General features: G+C 39.0%; 1 pseudogene; it reads right to left on the reverse strand.

Moving 5' to 3' along the window:
• Positions 1 to 8,501: 8,501 nt before the first annotated feature.
• On the reverse strand, positions 8,502 to 9,490 carry LOC101701116 (uncharacterized; annotated as a pseudogene).
• Positions 9,491 to 16,230: the final 6,740 nt, after the last annotated feature.

A 16,230-nucleotide genomic window follows, 5' to 3' on the forward strand; every position in this document is an offset into this window, starting at 1 on the left:
ATCTCCCTTGAAATGTAGATTTCTCAAATGTTGTCACGAGATTCCCCTTTCATCATAAACTTCTAGTTAAACCTTTGGAGAGTATCTGGAATAAAACAGGACTTGAGTTTCTTTCCACAGTTCTGGAAGTGTTGTAGGCCATGTTCATTAACATTCCCAGTGTCTGTAAGAGAGTTTGAGATTTGCACAGAGTTTAGAAAGCAGCAGACTGGAGTTTAGAAAGCAGCAGAATGACCACTGTAAGACACCATCACCATCATAATATTTCATATATGTGCCAGCTTTAAAAAAATCACACAAACATTGGAGTCATGTTGTGCTGGATGAGTAGAGCACTGTTTAACTGGAACATGCTCGAGTGCATGGAACTTGGCTTTTCTCCTGCATGATAATCCAAATAAACAAACCAAAAACATCTGGGAAACAAAAAAGCAATGGGTCTTGGCATTTTGATGAGTATAGTTCTGAAAAAGATTATTAGGATCACATATTTGGGAGACAGAGATTGTGGAGTAAATGACACCATTCACATATATGTAGCTTGCAGCTGAATCCGATGCACCATGACTCCATGGCTCTGTGTTCACATGTACAATTATTTATGGCACTTTTAGTAGACAGAGTGGAAGCCACACAGGCTGGACAATCTGCTGTTGGCATACACCATTAGAAAGTATGCTATCTTTCTTCCTCTTGGTCTTAGAGTCCTCTGTCCCCACCCTGTATGATTCCAGTATTGGGTAGTAGGGATGGGATGGAGGATAGAGGCAGAAGTCTCCTTGTTCCCCATCTTCACATATAGGATGCTGAGTTACTTGAAACTTCAGAACTCTTGTTTTCCATGTAGGCTATGTAAGCTAGGCATGTGCCACATGATAGTGTTTCAGTATACGATGGACCGCATATATTACAGGGGTCCCACAAGATTATAATGGAGCTGAAAAATTCCTAAGACGTAGTGGTGTCATAGATGTCATCCCATTGTACTGATGTGTTTGGACACCCACTACTGATGGATTTGTGCTGATCCTGGGGTCAACAAACCTGGCAGTCATATATAAAAGTACAGGACTTACAATTAGGTACAGTGCATAAAACTTGGTCATGATAATAAATGACAGTTACTGGTTTACTTATTGTGCTATGCTATGTTTTTTAGCATTGTTTTAGAATGTCTTTCTGATGGAAAAAAATAGGTTGGCTGTAGAACAATCTGCTTTGCTTGGCTGGCAGCAGCTTCGTACATCTTGTGTTTACTATGTTTCTTGATGGCATCAAGAATGATGACTGACCCATCAGTGTCCATGTAAGTACGCCCTGTGACATCTGCTAAACTTTTCCTGTCATTTATTGATGCATGACTATATATGCAAAACTATGTGATTACTTCCTATGTTGTCCTTTTATACTTTAGTTATCTTTCTATGCATATTTTCCATATGTATATGCATGTTTCTACCAGAGTTGATCAAAAAGTTGATTTGATATGAGAGTAAGTTGGTATTTGTAAAATCTAAGTGCTGAACAATAGGTGATGTTATGTAAACTAGTGTACATACACAAAGATTAGTATACGGGCGTTGCTAACTAAATGATGGGAAATGATCAATATATATTAAGTACAAAAATAATGCAAAACTATGTCTGAAAAAATATGCAGAGAAAAAAACTTTATGAAGAAGTTGCCAAATAGTAAGCAGTGGTTTTCTATTGGTAGTGAAATCTCAGGTGATTTTTCTTTTCTGACACTTTCTATAGTCAACATAATTTTTATTTTTAGAAAAACATTTAATAACAAAATTAGTCATGCATGGTTATTTTATATGTATATAGAATTGCATATAAATATCTCAACCACACATGATCAAAAAGTTAACTGACTATGCCCAATAGCCTTTGTGAGTCCAGCAAAGGAGCAGTGGTGTTAAAGGAGATGCAGATTTAAATCTGGCTTAACTCAAGCCCATGTTGATGGTTGTCTGTATAGATTACTCATTATGTCAGGCTAAGGATTTAAATTATTTTGAGAGAGGCATTTAATTCTAATAAACTTTTTATTACAAAAATTCTAAAATGATCTGTTTTTCCCATCAGAGATGTAAAAAAAATTGAAAAGTTTACCTCAGCCATGAAATGAAAGTTGTTAGATTTGGTATGACTTCCTTTTATTTAAAAAAAATTTGTGAGTCAGGCTCTCAATCAGGAACACCCCACTATTATAAAATACTTTCTAAAGAAAAATAAGATCTGTCTTATAATATTCTGACTTTCAGTGCCTTTTGGAAGCACATAATTTGCTACAAATTGAAGACCTGCCGGGCAACGAAGCTTAACAAATGAGGCTTATAAGCCTTTCTTAAATTCAAGTTGGTAGCATTTCCTTACTGAGACATAAGTATCACACCTGGCAAAGTGGAGCCATTAGCTTTGGAAATTTGCTGGGGATACAAAGGGAGAGCCATCATGACTTCAACTTCAGGTGAAAGGCAAGTGATGATTTTTTTCTTCAACCTTTGAGAAGATAGGTAATATCAGTGGGGTCATATGTATAGAAGAGAAAAAAGTTTTGGTTTTTAAATGGACCACAGAATCTATCCACTGTTTGGCTTAATGTCTGGGTTGGCCATTTTGACCAAGAAAGCAAGCTCTCCTACTCTAGGTGATCTGAGTGAGGAGAGTCACACTCAACCCTGAATAAGAATTGAATGGGACATCTAAAGTATAGGGATGTATTGAATAAAGAGGAGACCTGCAGCCCCTATAAAATGTCCTGCTGGAGAAGGGGTACATTGAGTAGAAAGAAGGAGGTTGTGTGTTTGTGTGTGTGTGTGTGTGTGTGTGTGTGTGTATGTGTTTGGCAATGGCAGGAGTCAATAGAAGGCAGGTAAAATTCGTAGCGGTAGAGAGATGGTGATAACAGTTGCAGGACTTTCACAATCCCAGCAGTTTGGAATGCAGAGGTAGTGAGATCCAGTCTCAAAATTAAAAACAATTAAAAATGGGCTGGGCATGTAGCTCAGTGTGAAGGCACTGGGTTCAATCCTCGGTACTGGGAAAAAAAGACAAGGAACAGCAATTTCTTAAACTGTTCTGTGATACATTGTACATAACCATCCCACCTTCTCCACCAAGATTACCTAGAATTTTCAGTAGACAGTTTACCACATACCATATGTTAGCAGTCCTTTGGGAAACCGACAATAGGGGCCGTGTTCTATGAAAAGGTTGGCATAAGAAGGAGAGAGTGGAACGACCACAGGAGGAAAGAAGACAGACATTGGGGTTTCAGTAGAGAATTGGAGCCAAGGGCATCAAGATAAAACAAGCTTCCCAAGAGTTCCCATAACCCTGAGAAATGTGTGGGCAACTCACTGCAGTTAGAATGGGGCTTGAATCAATCTGATCAGGATCTCTAAGGAGATGTCAGCCAGGTAATAGCTGCACTTTAAAAAAAATATTATTTTATTGATATATTTTAGGTATACAATATAATGACATGCATCATTGGAAATTTGCACCTTTACACCATTTTTCCCCTTCACCCTGCCCTCCCTTCAACCCCTCCATCACTCCCTATTTACAAAGACTTTGCTTCCACTTTTTCATTTTCTCATATTAATTCCATTTCCTTCTTTCTTTCCCCTACCTCTCCCAATTCCCCTTCCCATTTGCCTCTATTCTTCCTATTTCACATTATCTATTATACCTTTTAGTCCTTATTTACACTTTAAGTTTCTTACACTAGAGAAACTATTCGGTATTTACATAAGTGTGTCCTATTTATTTCACTTAAGGGTATCACCTCAATGTGCATCCATTTAGCTATAAATCTCTAATTTCTCATTTTTTATGGCTGAGTAGTACTCCATTTTATAAAAAAACACCTTTTCTTTATTCAGTCTCCAGTTGATGGGCATTTGGGCTGTTTCCAAGTTTTAGCTATTACAAATTGTGCTGCTATGAACATTGGTGCACATATATCACTGTGGTATGATTCTTTTAATTCTTTTGGGAAGATACCCAGCAGGGGAATAGCTGGGTCAAATGGGACTTCAAGTCCTAGTTCTTTGAGCTATCTCCATTCTGATTTGCACACTGGTTGCACCAGTCTACACTCCCACCAGCAAGGCAGCAGTGTTCCTCTTTTCCCACAGCCCTGCCAGCATTTGTTATTGGTTAACTTCATGATAGCAGCCATTCTTTCTGGAGTGAAGTGGAATCTCAGCGTTGTTTTCATTTGCATCTCATGAATGACCAATGATGTTGAACATTTTTTCATATGTTTATTTGCTGTATCTACTTCTTTGTGTGAGAAATGTCTGTTCATTTCAGATCCCATTTTTGGATTGGGTCTTTAAGTTTGGGAGGTCTGAATTTTTTAAGTTCTTTATAGATTCTAGAGAGTAGACCTTTGTCTGAGGAAGAGCAGGTGAAGATTTTTTCCCACATTGTGGGTTGTCTCTTCACACTGCTGGTGGTTTCTCTTGCTGTGCAGAAGCTTTTTAATAAGAAGAGATCCCATTTGTTGATTGTTCCTGCTAGTTCATGGACAGCTGAGGTTTTGTTCATAAAATCTTTTCCTACACCAATGTCTTCAAGAGTTCTACCTAACCTCTGTTCCAGCTGATTCAGAGTTTCTATTTTAATATTTAGATCTTTAATCCATTTTGATTTTAGTTTAGTGCATGGTGAGAGATATAGGTCTAGTTTTAATCCTGGGCAAGTTGAAACCCAGTTTTTCCAGCACCATTTACTAAACAGGCTATCTTTCCTCCAGTGAGGGCATTTGGCCCCTTTATCAAAGATGAGGTGTTTAAGTGTGTCTGGGATTGTTTCTGCATCTTCTAATCTGTTCCACTAGTCCTCAGTTCTGTTTCTTTGCCAGTACCATACTGTTTTTATCACAGTAGCCTTGCAATATAGTTTCAAGGTGAAGGTTGTGATACCCCCTGCCATGTCTCTGTTACCTAGAATTGCTTTTGCTATTCTGGGAATCTTCTTGTTCCAAATGAAGTTTTGGATTGTTTTCTCAAGGTCCATGAAGTATGCTTCTGGGATCTCAATTGGAATTGCATTGAATCTAAATAACAATTTTGGAAGTATGGTCATTTTCACTATATTAATCCTTCCTACCCAGGAGCAGCGGATGTCTGTCCATTTTCTGATATCATCTTCAATCTCTCTTTTCAGAGTGCCATAGTTTTCAGAGAAGAGGTCTTTGATTTCTTTCATTAGGTTGATTCCTAGGTATTTCAGTTTTTTGGATGCTATTGTGAAAGGAATTATTTGCCCTATTTCTCTCTCAGTGAGTCTGTCATTGTTGTAGAGGAAAGCTATTGAGTTTTGTCTGTTGACCTTGCAACCAGCTACTTGACTGAATTTGGTTATTAAGTCTAGAAGACTTTTCGTGGAGTTCTTGGGGTCTTCTATATAGAGTGTCATGTCATCTGCAAATAATGACAATTTGACTTCTTCCTTTCCTATCTTTATTCCTTTTATTTCTTTCTCTTGTCTAATTGCCATGGCTAATATTTCCAGAAATATATTGAACAAGAGTGGTGATAGTGGACATCCTTGTCTTGTTCCTGATTTGAGTGTGAAGGATTTCAGTTTTTGACCATTTAGTATGATATTGGCTGTTGGTTTTTCATAGATGGCTTCTATCAGTTTGAGGTAGAGACCATCTATTCCAATTTTTTGTAGGATTTTTATCATAAATGCATTTTGGATTTTGTCAAATGCTTTTTCTGCATCTATGGAGATAATTATATGGTTTTTGTCCTTGGCTCTATTGATACAGTGTATTACATTGATTGATTTGTGTATATTGAACCATCCCTGCATCCCTGGGATGAATCCCACTTGATCAGGGTGTCTGATCTTCTTGATGATCTTCTGCATTCTGTTTGCCAGTATCTTATTAAGGATTTTTGCATCTATGTTCATTAGTGAGATTGGCCTCTAGTTCTCTTTCTGTTGGGCCTTTCTCTGCTTTGAGGATAAAGGTGATGCTTGTTTCCAGGAATGAATTTGGGAGTATTGCTTCCCATTCAATTTCATTGAAGAGTTTAAACAGTAGTGGCAGTAGTGCGTCTCTAAATGTCTTGTAGAATTCAGCAGTGAAGCCATCAGGGCCTGGGCTTTTCTTAGTTGATAAGTTTTTAATTACATTTTCAATTTCATTGATTGATACTAGGTTGTTTAAAATTTTCAGGTCTTCTTCGTTCAACTTTTGTAATTCATGCATATCTAGGAATTTGCCCATTTCTTCTGTGTTTTCCCTCTTATTGGCATATAGGTTCTGGAAGTAGGTATTGATGATCCTTTGGATTTCTGCTGGGTCCATTGCAATTTCACCCTCTTCATTCCTAATTGAAAGGATTTCGGCCTTTTTTTTTCTTTTCCTGATAAGGTTGGCTAAGGGTTTGTCAATTTTGTTTATTCTTTTGAAGAGCCATCTCTTGGCTTCATTGATTTTTTGTATTGTTTTCTTAGTCCCCATTGCACTTATTTCTTGTCTGATCTTTATAATTTCCTCCCTTCTGTGAGCTTTGGTTTTATCCTGCTCTTCTTTTTCTAGAAGCTTGAGGTTTAGCATCATGTTGTGTAATAGAGTTTGCTCTGTTTTCCTGTGGGTATTCCCTGCTATGAATTTCCCTCATAAGACTGCTTTCTTTGTGTCCCATGGATTCCAATATGTTGTATTGTTATTGTCATTTAATTTAAGGAACTGATTTCTTCTGTAATTTTGTCTGTGACTCTTTGGTTATTCAGAAGTGTGTTGTTCAATTTCCATGTGTTTATGAAAGTTTTGCAGTTTCTTTTGCTATTGATCTCCAATTTCATTGCACTGTGGTCTGATAATATACAGGGGATAACTTCAATTCCTTTGTACTTACCTAAGTATGTTCTATGAGTGAGTATGAGGTCTATTTTGGAGAACGACCCCTGTGTGGCTGGAAAGAATGTGTATTCTGATTTTGTGGGGTGGAACACTCTGTAAACATCTGTTAAGTTCATTCATTCAAGAGATCAATTGAGTTCTAGTATTTCATTACTTATTTTTTGTCTAGCTGATGTATCTATTTGTGACAGTGGGGTGTTGAGGTCTCCCACTACTATTGTATTAGTGCATATATGACTTTTCATGTCCGTTAGTATTTATTTTATATAGTTGGGTGCAGTAGTGTTTGGTGTATATATATATTAATGATTGTCATCTCTTCCTCTTGGATTGTTCCCTTTACAAAGATGTAGTGTCATTCTTTGCCTCTCTTAATCAGTGTTGGTTTGAAATCCACTTGATCTGCAAAGAAGTTAGCTACTCCTGGTTTTTTTCGGGTTCCTGTTGCATGGAGTATGGTTTTCCACCCTTTAACTTTCAGTGTATGAGTTTCATTTTGAATTAAGTGTGTTTCTTGTATGCAGCATATTGTTGGATCTTGGTTCTTGATCCATTCTACCAGTCTATTTCTTTTGATTGGTGAGTTGAGACCATTAACATTGATTGATATGATATGTATTGACTTTTTCTTTTTGTTGGATTCTCCCCCTTTACATTTAATTTCTTGTCATGCCCAATGGATTCATTCTACTGTGCTTCCTGGGGTTGTGATTCTCCTTGTCTTTTCCTAGGATATTGTCTAAAATTTTTTGGAGTGCTGGGTAGGTATTCATGAAGTTCCTAAGGTGCTCTTCATCATGAAAATATCTTATTTATTTATTTATTTTTTGCATTCTAATCCTAGGTTTATTAATACAATTTCTTTACACAACAAAGTACAAACACAACCTTATCTACAATTCTACAAAGTTACAAAACTCAAATTTTATAGCATTACCTGTACAATAAAAGCCAAAAAAGCAATGTACATGTTGCCAAAGTAACCTGCAAGACCACCATGAATGGCAGGTGAAATGGAGATCTCAATGGCGACCTGCAAATTTGGTTCTCAAATTGCTCATGAACATTTGAGAGTCAAGAAGACAAATGGAGTGTGTGTATAGGTGAGAACATAGAAAGACAGAACCATTATGATAACTAACACAGGGCACGGGGGAGTCTTTCTAGGTGTTTGATCCTAGAGGCTGGAAGAGGACTCAAGCAGGGATCAAAGGGCCAGGTCTAATGAGAATGGCAGATTGGTTCCCAAGATATGATCAGATTGCCAGACTGCCCCCAAGTCATCTGGAATGGCTGGGGCATCCTGCCACCTGGAGGCTTGCTTTTTCCTACAGGCTCTGCTACTGAACAGACTCATGAGATGTGAATGGTGAGCTTCCTAGATAGAAAACTGCAGGGTGCCTTTATGGGCACAGCCCTGAATTAAGAGCACTTCTGTAGCCAGAACCTGCTTGAAGAACAAGTGTCTCCATTGCTGCCTTTGAAGTCTGCCTGAGTGAGGGATCCTCTTCTACTGCTCCTCTCTATGGTACAGAAGTGACAAAACTGAGCTGAATGGGACTTAAGTTACAAGAGTGAGCTTTGGCAGTCTTGCTTATCAGGAAGAATTGGAGCTAGAGCGGCTCCTATGGTGGCGGCGGCCAGGAGAACGAGGCTGCCTGTGTACAGGGGACCTGCATCTTGGGGAGCGTGACCTTCTCCTCAGCCGTGGGCGTGACCTGTGCCACATGGGAGGTGGTGGTAGCATTCTCCTGGGAAGGCTGAATCATCTGGGTGGTGGCCTAGGCCAGGGGGCCCGCACAGCAGTAGCAGTTATCTTCTCACCATCTATTTGTCCTCCATCCATGTGCTTCAGCCCTTTTTCAGCTTCATCTGGACTCTCAAACTCCACATATGCATAGCCTTTGGATAGATGAGGATTCATCCTTTCTACAGGCATGTCAATCATTTTAATCTTCCCATAGGTGGAAAATATCTCCATGATGTGATCCTTAGTCACGCTCCTGGTAAGCCTCCCAATGTGCACTTTGGTGGGTTTAGGGGAAGGGCTTCACCTCTTCCTCTCCTTTTCATCTCTTTTAGGTGGTTTGGATTTGGATTTGGAGTTGGAGCGCCGCCTGTTGTCCTGTATGTGCTGTGAAGGGCTTGGAGAGCCAGAGGAGCTGCTGGAACTGGAGCTGCGGGATGTACTGGAGCTTCCAGAATGGCTGGATGCTGAAGAAAAACTGGAGCCACTGCTTGAGCCTGAGCTGGTGCCACAGCCTGAACTGGAAGTTGAGCTGGACCGAGACCTGGTGCTGCTGCTTCCATTGGAAGCGCTGCGCCTCTTCTGGGTCTTATCCCTGCTGCGGTCCTTCTTATTAGATTCCTTGGTGGCCCCCTTGTCTTTAGAGCGATCCTTAGACTTCTCATCAGAGCAGTCCTTGCATTTGGTAGAAGGAGCCCTAGTGCTGTACTTTTTATTATTTTCTTTGACTCCTAGCAAGCTCTTCTTTTTCACTCCTGATAAATCCATTCTCCCCTTCTGAGGTGTTCAAAGCAGCAATGGAGGCCTCACTTATCTGAAATCTCACTTCTAACTTGAGTTTGAGAAACAAGCCCTAATCGATTGCAATTTACACCAAAGAGCAGCTGCTCCCAGTCAGGGCCTGGCATGAGTCTCTGCCCAGCGTGGAGTCCCGAAGGCTGAAGCTGCACTTTCAGCGGCCCCCAATTCCTGGTGGCCTGACTGGGCTGCTCTTCCATCCGCAAAGGCCCCGACCACTTCCAGGCTACGGCCTCCACGCCTCCTACTCAGCCAGCCCAGGGCCACAATCTTTCCTTGAACTCAGCTCTCCACCACGTTGCCAGGCCACTGCCACACCACGGGATTGCTAAGCCAGCAGGGTTCACGAGGTACCTCCCCGGGGTTGAAAGACAGCCCCAAAACTGGGATGTGGTTGGATTCAGCCCCCAACTTACATCTTCCTGCCACAGCTGATGCCCCCCCCCCCACTAGCCTCTGAAAGTATCTTATTTCTCCATCAATTTTGAAAGGTAGTTTTGCAGGGTACATCAATCTGGGTTGGAGGCTGTTTTCTTTTAGGGCTTGGAATATGTCATTCCAAGCTCTTCTTGCCTTGATGGTTTGTGTTAAGAAGTCTGCTGTGATTCTGACGGGCTTTCCTTTGTATGTGATTTGTTTCTTTTCTCTAACTGCTTGTAGAACTTTGTTCTTCTGTTGAGTTTCTGGAATCTTAACAATTATATGCCTATATGTAGATTTTTTTTTGATTAAGGCTAGCTGGAGTCCTGTATGCCTCCCTTATCTGAATGTCAAGTTCTTTTCCCCTGCTTGGGAAGTTTTCTGCCATTATTTCTGTGAAGAGTTTTTTAATGTCATCTGCACTCTCTCCTGTTTCTTCATCGACTCCAATCAGTCTTATGTTATTCTTGTTTGTATTGTCTAGCAGCTGCTGGATTGATTTCTCATGTTCCCTTATAATTTTGAAGCAATTTTTCTTTTCCTGGTCATTAATTGCAATCTTATCTTCTATATCTGAAATTCTGTCCTCACATTGACTCTTTCTCCTGTGTAGACTTTCATTGGAATTTTTAATCTCCTGGAAATCTGTTTGCATCTGTGTTATGGATTCCATTTGTTTCCTATGTTGGGATTCCATCATGTTCCTCAGCTCCCCTCTAGATTTATTAATCGTATCTTGCATTATGAGCACAATCTCTGCTGTTATCTGAGAAATTCTTTCTGATTTCATTTTTTCCAGATCCTCTTTTGTTGCCAGTTCAGTGGGTCCAGGTGGTTGAGTATTAGAGTGTTCCATCTCTTTTCCCTTTGGGGTTGCTGTAGGTGATCAGGAAGTATGGTTTATGTGTCTTCTCATCTCTCCAGGGGTGGGGGGCAAGGAGTGTGTGTGCTGTTGGTGCCTGCACTGCTCACTTCCTCTGCACTGGGAGCGGTGGTACCAATATTTTCACTTTTACAGGCACATATTTAAAAGCTAATATTTTCAGATTAATTGATTTTTAGTTAACCAAATGCCCAGTCCAGAAAAACTTAGTCTAAAGTTTGAACTCCCATAAGATATAAATATGTTTAATCTTTTCCTGCTTGTTGTAAGTAGTTGAGATTTGCAAATTTCAATTATATGTTCTGTCAATATTAAAAAAAATAGGCATGGGAAGAAAACAACCATAAAGACAACTTAATCAGTCGCAAGAATGAAGTTTATTTCTCCCCACTGGGTGATGTTTTCCAAAAAAGTCTTCAGAGAATTTAAACTGATTAATATTTGTCAATTCAAAAGGCACATAATTGCAATTCAGTCTATTAGAGTGCCCATAGTCTATGTCATAGGACAGAGCAATCAATTCATCACCAACATTTCATTTGCTTATTACTCAAATAAGTAGAAGAGCAGGATTAGAGATTGTCAATGCTATTAATAGTGATTTTTGGGCTCTTTATTTTCCCCTAGTAATTGAAGTGTTGGATCCAGGATATTTCTCACTGTAAAAGCCAAATCCATGAATATGACAAGGGAAGACATTTTGACTATCAAGTATTAATTAAAATATTTAAAAGTAATGGTGGGAGAAAGACCTTATTTTGGACAGCCCTATTTCTGAGTTAAGAAGGGTTTCTTTTTTTAGTTGTCTTTTTTTGCACTATATTTTATTAGATGATCTCATTTTTCATTGGGACCAACAAGAAGAAATAGGGATTATTTGTGCTTAAAAGTGCACTTGTATGGAAGTGCAATTGCAGGTTGAAGTATTATTAGACAAACTAAATAAGGCATACTAAAAAAGCAGTAGAGAGTAGGAGATTTGGTTTTAGTTTGTACTTTATTTCTTGCCAGCTATGGGATGTTGGACAAGTTGCTTAGCTTTTCATCTCCTCTCTGATCTAGTCTACTAGATGGGAATGGTAGTGTATGGCTTACCTGACGAAACAGAATTGGGCTGAATGATCACCTCCTTTTCTTATCTATAGAGCATTTCCTCTGCAGCTCCTTACTCTACTTTATTTTTCTTTATAGCCCTGTATATCCAAATGGAAAATAAACTCTGCAAAAGCGGAGTGCTCTCTGTTGTTGTCAGTGCTAAGGCAGTGACTGGCATGTAGTGTATGATCCATAAATATTTGTTGGAAAGACAACTTTTAATTGCAAAATCTAGGGTTATAAAACTGAAATCAGAATCTGGGGTAGCCTGGTGATTAGACTCTATAGTCAAGATGCCGTGGTTCAAATCTTAGCTTCACCTTTTCTAGTTGTTCCAACTTAAAGTTAATTAACATGGAGAACTTCAACTTTATCTTTTGCCATGGGTAAAATGGGCCCAATAATAGTAACAAATTTGAAGTTGTCATGAGAATAAATAAAATAACCAATGTAAAGGAATTAGCACAGGATCTGAACTCAATTGTCAGTTATTAACTACAGATTTCTGGTTTTATAACTCATGGACTCACCTTTTCCAAGCTAGAATGAAAAAATTCAGTGTCACAAAAAGACTTACAATGACAAAGGTTTGTTGTCATTTCTTAAGAAATGCTGTGTTCTGGTAATTTCAGTTTTGAAGTGTACTTGTGCTTGCACTTTGGGGGTGGGAAGAGTACAGGTAAAATGAAAATTCTTTAACAGGATGACTTCTTGTCACTATCGTATTGTCTTAGTGCATTGTTAACGTGAAAGTGAGGACAGTGGTGGGTCAAGTTGAAGCAACTGGTGAACTCTTCTGGAGCCCATGAGCTATGATGAGTCTCCAAGGGATCACTATCCAGGAAGTAATGAAGGTGGTAGCTTTGCTGGTGCCACAGACTTTCAGGGAAGAGGACAGAGTCAGGCGTCTTTGAGCTTGTGTGGCCCTGCAGGATGGAGGTGTGCTTCTGCCAAATCCACAACTTGCTCCCTGCTGTCACAGATCTATGGAAGCTCCAATAGCCAAAAAAGAGTAAGGACCAGGAATTAGAAACTCAGGAAACTTACATTTTCTTAGCATCTGCTATTTATCAGCTACTAATCATTTAAAAAAGTTGTTACCTCATTTCATCTTCAAAACAACCCTTGAGATTAGCATTTTGCTTATTTAATAAGGACCCAAGGCTGAGAAAATTTGAATAACTCACTTAGGTTAGGGTTGGGATTCAAAGTTAGATGTGAATGTAAAGAGAGTGCTCTTAAAAGTACCTCATTCAAAGAATCAGAGGTTAGATGGGCTCAGGTGGCTCTTAGATATTTCTTTCCCTCCTGCTTAGCATCCAGATTGGACAAAGCCCCAGGGTAGGAACATATAGTCTGATTGAGAAGCAGAATATGGGACATGAGATGCCTCCCCTGACTTGCCATGGCCACTGCCTCCCTCACAGTGTGCAGATACAGGTGCTGTTGTGTACACTCTTGTGTACCCCTATGTAGTACTTTGTAGTCAGTGAATGTTCCTAGCTGTGGGCTTGGCTCATTATTTCCTATCTTCTTAGGTGTCTGTCTTTTGCTCTGGTATGTGAACTCCTCCAGTGCAAGGGAATCCCTTTGTCCTTACTGTCCAATACACTGCTTGTCTTACAGTTGGGGCTCATGGCTGCTAAAGAGTTGAGTCCTTGAGGGAGTGGATAATCTTCTGTAGACTCTGTTAGATTTAGAATTGAAAGTCCTACCACTCCTAGGAGCACAATCTTGGAACACTCCTTTATCAGTTGCTCTCAATTTTCTTTTCTTTAAAAGGAAAGTGTAGAATTAGATCTGGGTTGGTGAGTGAATGTAAACCAGAAGCTAATCCACTTTACTATGACCATGGAAGGCATGATATCTATTAAGAGGCTAATAATTTGGCTCAGCCTTGCTGGCCAGGAAGCCATTACCTGTTGATTGGTGTTGGCAAATAAAATAAAACTAATTTCCCACTTGTGGCATTGTATGCTCTCCCAAGTTCCTTTTCACACTTTCATGGTTTAATAACTCAGATGTGAGTGAATGTGTTCAAGGTTCATTTTTGTAGATTTAATATAGCTGACCCTGGGAATTTTCTAGAAGGCCAAAGGAGCTTGGAGAGCTTTCTTCAAATTCAGATACTTTGATCTTCTTCTTGGGGTTCTATCATTTCAATATTGATATGAAATCTTGTCAAAGTATGTGAGAAAGTAATTAAACATTCCAATTTGACATGTCATTGGAGGCTAGAATCCATACCTTCTGAAATATGGGTTTCTAACCCCCATTTTCAGTACATCCAACACCATTTTATCATTCTATCCATTATTATCTCTTGCTGTGAAACAAATCACCCCACAGTGTAATGGCTTGAAATGATTGTGAATTATTATTTCCCACAGCCCTTTGGGAAGCTCAGTGGCTCTGCTGTGCTCACTCACATGAATGTTAAATAAATACAAGACCAGCTGGAGGCATTACCCTGCTAGGGTGGCTGGGTGGTTGGGCCTCTGTTTCTACATAGTCTTTCTTTCTGGGCTTCTTCATAGCACTGCAGTCTCAGGATGGATTTTTCTGAAAGAGTAAGTTGCCATGTATAAGTTATATTATAAATGTATAAATTATGAAGCTTCTGGTCATGAACCATGCTGGGATCTCATTGGCCAAAGTAGGTCAGATGACCAAATCTAGCCTTTATATGGGAAATATGACACAAAAGTGCGTAAGAGGTGGAATCCTCTATCACATTTTATTGTTGTTACTTTGTAACCTGGCCATAGAGAAGGGCAGTACAATAGCCATAATTAGTCTTAAATTCCAACCCAGAAGCTAAGTTTTAACTTGAACGTATATCAAAGATAAGCAATATTATCTATATATGTGATAAAGTTTATATATGATAGTTTATATAGTGATTTATATATGATAGATGTTTAATAAATAATATAAAATCAATGAATTGATAATAAAATTCCACAGAGAAAGAGTTTGCACGTAATCCTCTCTAACATTATTAGTTGTGCACTGAAGTTTCTCAACAAATTTCTTACTACCATAAAAATTATAGCTCTTCATCAAATATATATATATTTATTTATGTATGTATGTTTTTGAGACAGGGTCTTGCTTTGTAATGCAGGCTGGCCTTGAACTCATTATGTAGCCCAGGCTGGCCTTGAACTCTTGGCGATCCTCCTGCTTCAGCCTCCTGAGTGCTGGAATTACAGAGATGCACCATCACACCTGGCTCAAATGTATATTTTTAAAATCCAAGAATTACAACCTTTATTTTCTTTGATTTGCTACATTGTGATTAGGACAATGTCCAGTATAGTTCTTCATTACATACTGGCTGATGGTCTAAATAAAAGTATACTTGGAGTCTTCTTATTTCCTTGATAAAGAACATAAGCTGTTTTGCAAAAGGCTAAAATGGACTCTCCTTTTCCTGGCAGGAATTTACTTCAGATAGAGACTGCTTTCTACCAGAAAAAATGTCAGGATAAGAAAATATCACTGCGATTATTATATCTAAGGGAAGCTTTGAGAGGTAAAGGAAGACGTCATAAGGAGGAAATCTGGATGTGCAGAATTCTTTCTTCCTGAAATTGTCTGAACTTGCATCTCAGGAAGGATTGATATGGTCTCAGGTAGGCATGGAACAGGCATTTTACCCTTTGAGGGTACTAGTGATTGACTTTGAGGTATTAAAATGGAGAGCTTTCCAAGAACAAGGCTGGGTTCTGTTCTGTGAGTTGAATGCAAATCTATTCAGGAGAATAATCAAATCCAAACAATCTTTTCTGGCTTCCATTTCTGTTATTTATAGATGTTTTAATTTTTATTTGTGTCATTTATAGATGTTTTAATCTGGCATTTTTGATCAGGAGCTGGTCACCTTGGTGTACTGGCTTTGTGGAAACATGCTCTGTATTTTAAGTTTGCAATTAAACTTAAAATAGATAGGCTTGTGTTTGGAACACAAGCCTATCTGTAAAAATATATTTCAAAAAAGGTGGTGATGTGTCTGTCTTTCAGAGAATGGTGTACATTTTCAGGGCTTTGGTGCTGAGTTCCTCCTGACTGTCATGTTTCAGGTATTTCAGTTATCCTCTAGTTTTAGACAATTCTGAAACACTAATTCCTGTTCTCAGAACTGGTAGCTAGCAGTTTCTAGCTCTCTTGTTGGATAGAAATACCTGAGAAACAAAGCATTGCAGTATTGGAGAAAGTCACTGCATATTTGGTCTTCTATAACAAAATACCTAAGACTGAGTGTTATAAACAGCAGGCATTTATTACTCACAATCCTAGAAGCTGTTATGTCTGAAATCGAGATGCCAGTAGATTTGGTGTCTGGTGAGGTGTCATGCTCTGCTTCATAAGCAGCACTTT

This window comes from Heterocephalus glaber, unplaced genomic scaffold (genome assembly GCF_053883595.1).
Source record: "Heterocephalus glaber isolate CG9 unplaced genomic scaffold, H.glaber_assembly_v1.0 deba00001472, whole genome shotgun sequence".
NCBI classification, from domain to species: domain Eukaryota; kingdom Metazoa; phylum Chordata; class Mammalia; order Rodentia; family Bathyergidae; genus Heterocephalus; species Heterocephalus glaber.